Source organism: Oncorhynchus gorbuscha, unplaced genomic scaffold, assembly GCF_021184085.1.
Source record: "Oncorhynchus gorbuscha isolate QuinsamMale2020 ecotype Even-year unplaced genomic scaffold, OgorEven_v1.0 Un_scaffold_9434, whole genome shotgun sequence".
NCBI classification, from domain to species: domain Eukaryota; kingdom Metazoa; phylum Chordata; class Actinopteri; order Salmoniformes; family Salmonidae; genus Oncorhynchus; species Oncorhynchus gorbuscha.
The window spans coordinates 5,885-12,709 of NW_025752407.1; the positions used below are offsets into that span (position 1 = coordinate 5,885).

At 41.5% G+C, this 6,825-nt stretch overlaps 1 pseudogene; it reads left to right on the forward strand.

Annotated features, from left to right (window-relative positions):
- The first annotated feature begins 2,442 nt into the window (after positions 1-2,442).
- On the forward strand, positions 2,443-4,507 carry LOC124030139 (annotated as a pseudogene).
- The last annotated feature ends 2,318 nt before the right edge of the window (positions 4,508-6,825 follow it).

Consider the following 6,825-nt stretch of genomic DNA (forward strand, 5'->3'; position numbering starts at 1 on the left):
AGAGTACAGGTGATGATTCTCCATTTGACAGGATGTAGTACAGAGTACAGGTGATGATTCTCCATTTGACAGGATGTAGTACAGAGTACAGGTGATGATTCTCCATTTGACAGGATGTAGTACAGAGTACAGGTAATGATTCTCCATTTGACAGGATGTAGTACAGAGTACAGGTGATGATTCTCCATTTGACAGGATGCAGTACAGAGTACTGGTGATGATTCTCCATTTGACAGGATGTAGTACAGAGTACAGGTGATGATTCTCCATTTGACAGGATGCAGTACAGAGTACTGGTGATGATTCTCCATTTGACAGGATGTAGTACAGAATACAGGTAATGATTCTCTATTTGACAGGATGTAGTACAGAGTACAGGTGATGATTCTCCATTTGACAGGAAGTAGTACAGAGTACAGGTGATGATTCTCCATTTGACAGGATGTAGTACAGAGTACAGGTAATGATTCTCCATTTGACAGGATGTAGTACAGAGTACAGGTGATGATTCTCCATTTGACAGGATGTAGTACAGAGTGCAGGTGATGATTCTCCATTTGACAGGATGTAGTACAGAGTACAGGTGATGATTCTCCATTTGACAGGATGTAGTACAGAGTACAGGTGATGATTCTCCATTTGACAGGATGTAGTACAGAGTACAGGTGATGATTCTCCATTTGACAGGATGTAGTACAGAGTACAAGTGATGATTCTCCATTTGACAGGATGCCGTACAGAGTACAGGTAATGATTCTCCATTTGACAGGATGTAGTACAGAGTACAGGTGATGATTCTCCATTTGACAGGATGTAGTACAGAGTACAGGTAATGATTCTCCATTTGACAGGATGTAGTACAGAGTACAGGTGATGATTCTCCATTTGACAGGATGTAGTACAGAGTACAGGTGATGATTCTCCATTTGACAGGATGTAGTACAGAGTACATGTGATGATTCTCCATTTGACAGGATGTGATATTTTATTCCAGTCTTACGAACAGGGATCACTTAATGTTGTTGTATCACTTGGTGTTATGCAGGTGAATGAGGACCCAAAAGCGACTTGGCGAAAACAGAGTCTTTATTCCAGTAAAGGAAATATGCAATACTCCTAGACAAATCGGAGCGGTAAACAAAGCATAAAAAACAATTCCACTCGTAATGACGAGGACAGACTGGAGACTCGACCATAAACTGTAGGTTGCCTCGGGAAGGCACAGACCATAGCAGACTCAGACACCTGCTCACCACGCAGCATCTGAGGGAAACACGACACGACAGGGCGAGACAAAGACACAGCACGGTGAACAATATACAAGGATCCGACAGGACAGAAACGGAAGACAAGGGGAGAAATAGGGACTCTAATCAGAGGGCAAGATACGGAACAGGTGTGGAAAGATTAGATGATTGATTAGGGAATAGGAACAGCTGGGAGCAGGAACGGAACGATAGAGAGAGGAGAGAGAGGGAGGGGGAGAGAGAGGGATAGAAAAAGGGAACGAACCTAATAGGACCAGCAGGGGGAAAACGAACAGAAGGAAAGCATAATGACAAGACAATATAAGACAAAACATGACACTTGGGTTGTTGAATTAGAGTTAATTTCATTATGTTTTATGTTTGATTATATTTTGAACATGCTGTAGATTTGATGTCAACAACTCTGCAACATGGGTGGTGGATATCTCTTAATTGATGGTGAGATGTTTTAATAATGTTTTATGATGACAACAGTTGTGTATGTATCTGTAAATTTGCATCATTTCACTGGTTTTGTTCTCATCTTTAGATGTGACGTTCACTGATAAGAAGACAAACAGAATCTCTGTCTTGATGTTGATTCTCTGTCTTCACTTTGGACTGGTGAAACAGGTACACTAAGAAAAATATAACCTCACACTTAATATTTCATTTACCTAGTTTAGTTTATTTACCCTTATTATAATAATTGATTTAAAATCAGGAAATCAAGTTGAGTAAACGAAAAGCCAATAAAATATTCATTCATAGAACCTTACATTTAACACCAGCAGGGTTCATTTATAAAAAAGTAGAACATGTACTCCTTTTACTGAGACATAAGAAGAGAAGATAGTGTCCCACTACTGTTGTTTCTAACAAGAAAAGAGAGTCCTTAAATGTGGGCAATGCCTGTGAATAGTCTTCATGTTTTGACTACGCCCTGAGCTATGCAGGAAAAACTATTGTGGATCATATCTTGGGCATCCTGCTTCAGGACTTGGGCGGTGGCTTTATGTTGTACTTTCATTGTGCACATTGACATAAAACAACAGACCAACACACACGACTTAATACTCGTTTTCCTCACATTTAGCCTCACAAACAGGAAACTGTGTCCAATAAGGGACTGGTAAACAACTCATCACCCAAGTAGGAACCTGTTAGGTCTGTATCAGGAGAATGTCACTAAAGAATGTTACTGTTACAGAACAAGATTTTCCCACTGGACATGGCACCTGATTCCGTTGATGACAAATACGATGGCTGCAGAGACGAAGCCTTCAAGAGGGTGGATGACTACTACCTCCCACATGAGAAAAACACCACCACTAACTTCAGAAGAGCCTGGGACATGGCAGAGAAACATGCATCCATTCCAACAGATGGTCTGCAGAAAGTGCATTCCGTCTCTATGTATTTGTACACAAATAACAAACCCCAACCTCCTTCTGAATCCATCTACATAGACTTCAACAAAGCAGTTCGACAAGGCAGTTATGGGTATGGAACATCATTCCAGTACCATTCCCTGCACTTCTATCTGACTGACGCCATGCAGATTCTCAAACAAAGTCAAACAACATGTTGGACCACCTACCGTAGAACCAATGTAACTTTTGATCGGGATGTTGTCAACAAAGAAATGCGCTTTGGTTATTTTGCCTCAAGTTCTTTACATAAGACTTTATACGATTTCGGAGACACATCCTGCTTTGAGATCAACACATGTTTTGGTGTTAACTTGACATATTACTCTGCATATGGAAACGAGGGGGAAGTTTTGATTCCTCCCTATGAGGTATTCACAGTGACCAACATCCAGACAAAGTGAGCAGTCAGCAACCTGTGGTGTAAAGTCGTGTACACTCTGAAGAGCACTGGGAAATGGAAGAGCAACCTGTGGTGTAAAGTCGTGTACACTCTGAAGAGCACTGGGAAATGGAAGAGCAACCTGTGGTGTAAAGTCGTCTACACTTTGAAGAGCACTGGGAAATGGAAGAGCAACCTGTGGTGTAAAGTCGTCTACACTCTGAAGAGCACTGGGAAATGGAAGAGCAACCTGTGGTGTAAAGTCGTCTACACTCTGAAGAGCACTGGGAAATGGAAGAGCAACCTGTGGTGTAAAGTCGTGTACACTCTGAAGAGCACTGGGAAATGGAAGAGCAACCTGTGGTGTAAAGTCGTCTACACTCTGAAGAGCACTGGGAAATGGAAGAGCAACCTGTGGTGTAAAGTCGTGTACACTCTGAAGAGCACTGGGAAATGGAAGAGCAACCTGTGGTGTAAAGTCGTGTACACTCTGAAGAGCACTGGGAAATGGAAGAGCAACCTGTGGTGTAAAGTCGTCTACACTCTGAAGAGCACTGGGAAATGGAAGAGCAACCTGTGGTGTAAAGTCGTCTACACTCTGAAGAGCACTGGGAAATGGAAGAGCAACCTGTGGTGTAAAGTCGTCTACACTCTGAAGAGCACTGGGAAATGGAAGAGCAACCTGTGGTGTAAAGTCGTGTACACTCTGAAGAGCACTGGGAAATGGAAGAGCAACCTGTGGTGTAAAGTCGTCTACACTCTGAAGAGCACTGGGAAATGGAAGAGTGACCTGTGGTGTAAAGTCCTGTACACTCTGAAGAGCACTGGGAAATGGAAGAGCAACCTGTGGTGTAAAGTCGTGTACACTTTGAAGAGCACTGGGAAATGGAAGAGTGACCTGAATTGTAAAGCAATAGATACAGGCTACTGCTACATGAAGCTACTAACCTTGTTCATTGTCACAATAGTGTTCATACATTTACAACACTAAAATAGTGATTTTGTTAGACAGTATAGGCAGCAGCTCTATAGAGATGAGTTGATGACATGGAATGACATACTGAAGTCATAAAATAAAACCAATGTAACAGAAATATTTAATTAAAGTAATGTGAATAAATGTTGGTTAAAACTTATTAAGTGATAACAAGTAATGGTCAGTCACTACCATCATGGGACTTATACTAATAGTTGTATTATGTGTTACATCATGCAACCTACATAACGCATAGTGTATTGTTTAAAAAATAATACAATGATTTTTATTGTCAAACTGAAACCAAACCAACCTCAAAAAGCACTAATCGCTCAGCACTACCTCCTATCGTGGAACCAAAGTGAATTTTGATCAGTACAAAATATCAGTTTCGGTACCTTCACTTTGAGCACTATAGGCAAGAAAATAGGCAGAGATTCATTCCTGCTTTGAGATCACCACATGTTTTGGAGCTGACATATCACATTACTCTGTATTTACAGGAGAGAGAAGTCTTAATTCCTCCCCTGAGGTATTCACAGTGATCAACATCCAGAAGAAGTCACCAGAGAATAACCTTTCGTGTGAAGTCATCTACACATTAGTGGCCACTGTAGTTTGGAAGAATTGAACTGCAAATTGGTGCCAAAATAAATCAGAAAAGCAGTTATTTTGATGTTTTACAATCAACAGAACAGCTGCTACAGGCAACATAATGCTCTTTAATTATGTTCTGTATAGTACTGATCATCCATCACCAATGTACAACGGGAAGTCATCTGAAACAAATATATCTTTCTCAGCTCTCAGGTGTAATGATCCTGTTAAATGGTTAATCCGCATTACTTCCTCAGATTAATAATACGATTATTTTTGTGAAATAAAAAATGTAATGTGATTTGTAATTTGATTATATTTTCAGCATGTGCACTCCAGCTTTTGATTTTAAAAAATTTAAATTGAGCATGATTAAATCCCATGTCCTGTGTATCCACTACCTGTACATCAATTATAAAGATATGAATTCCATCTCACTTCAAGAAAATGTGTCTGTTATTAGGTTATAATTAGAATGAACTACAAATATATTTAGATTTAAGGAAAGATGCAATGATATAGACAAAGGTAACCTGAAGCTTCATTGACTGTGCAGTTGGGCATCAGATTGCTATAGCATATGATGTGGTTAGCTGATAAATTTATGTTCCACATCTATCCAGGAGTTGTGAGATCTGGCAGGCGACTTCCATGTAGTCAGCCTGGAACGTAGCCTACCTCATTAGCGGGGTTGGATGAGGGATGGGAAGGGACTCGGTTACCAAGAAGCTTTCAGCAGCCATCATGTTGACTAGCAGAGACAACAGAGGTCATAGGGTGGCAGTGAACTGTCATAACATCTACTGTCTATCCACAGGTTAACTGTCATAACTACCTACTGACTAAACTGGTTCTTTTGACAACTGTTTGCACTGAACTCAGCCTGATGATGACTGTGTCACACCTTCAAGACAGCCTCAGCCTTGATAGAAGGGGGTTTCTGAAGGTGGAAGATCACAAAAGTTACCTTGTTAGTGGGACAGATATAAACAGAAGTCAGAGTCACTGATGATTGACTGATGACTGGTATCATTCCACATGTTATCAAATTAATAATATTTCATGAAATATTTAAATGGATAATAAAGATATTCTATTATATTCTATTGTGTGTACTTGTGTGTTTGTGCGTGCCGGGGGCTTTAGTGTTTGTGGTTTGAAGGGCACACTACTGTATGTGCACAAATAACTTACCCAAACCCATCTACCTACACAATATTTGTTCAAAGATAACTAATCCAAACCCAGCTACTTAGACTGTGTTGGAACACAGATATCTAACCGAAACCCATCTACCTAGACAGTATTAGAACACACAACTAAACCCATCTACCTAGACTGTATTTGTCATGTTTTGTCTTATATTGTCTTGTCATTTTGCTTTCCCTTCTGTTCGTTTTCCCCCTGCTGGTCTTATTAGGTTCGTTCCCTTTTTCTCCCTCCCTCCCTCTCTCTCTTCTCTCTATCGTTCCGTCCCTGCTCCCAGCTGTTCCTATTCCCCTACTCAATCATCTAATCTTTTCACACCTGTTCCGTATCTTGCCCTCTGATTAGAGTCCCTATTTCTCCCCTTGTCTTCCGTTTCTGTCCTGTCGGATCCTTGTATATTGTTCGCCGTGCTGTGTCTTTGTCTCGCCCTGTCGTGTCTTGTTTCCCTCAGATGCTGCGTGTGAGCAGGTGTCTGAGTCTGCTACTGATCGATGCCTTCCCGAGGCAACCTACAGTTTATGGTCGAGTCTCCAGTCTGTCCTCGTCACTACGAGTGGAATTAGTTTTTATGTTTTGTTTTCTGCTCCAATTTGTCTAGGAGTATTGCCTATTTCCTTTACTGGAATAAAGACTCTGTTTTCGCCAAGTCGCTTTTGGGTCCTCATTCACCTGCATAACAGAAGGATCCGACCAAGAATGGACCCAGCGACTATGGATTCTCTCTACTCTACTCTCGAGTTCCAGGGAGCGATGCTCGGCAGACACGAGCAGGAATTGTCTGCTGCTCGGCATGCCGTTGAGACCCTGGCCGCTCAGGTCTCCGACCTCTCAGGACAGTATCAGAGTCTTCGTCTCGTGCCACCAGCTACTTCCTGGTCTTCCGAGTCTCCGGAACCTAGGGTTAATAACCCACCATGTTACTCTGGGCAGCCCACTGAGTGCCGCTCCTTTCTCACCCAGTGTGATATAGTATTCTCTCTCCAA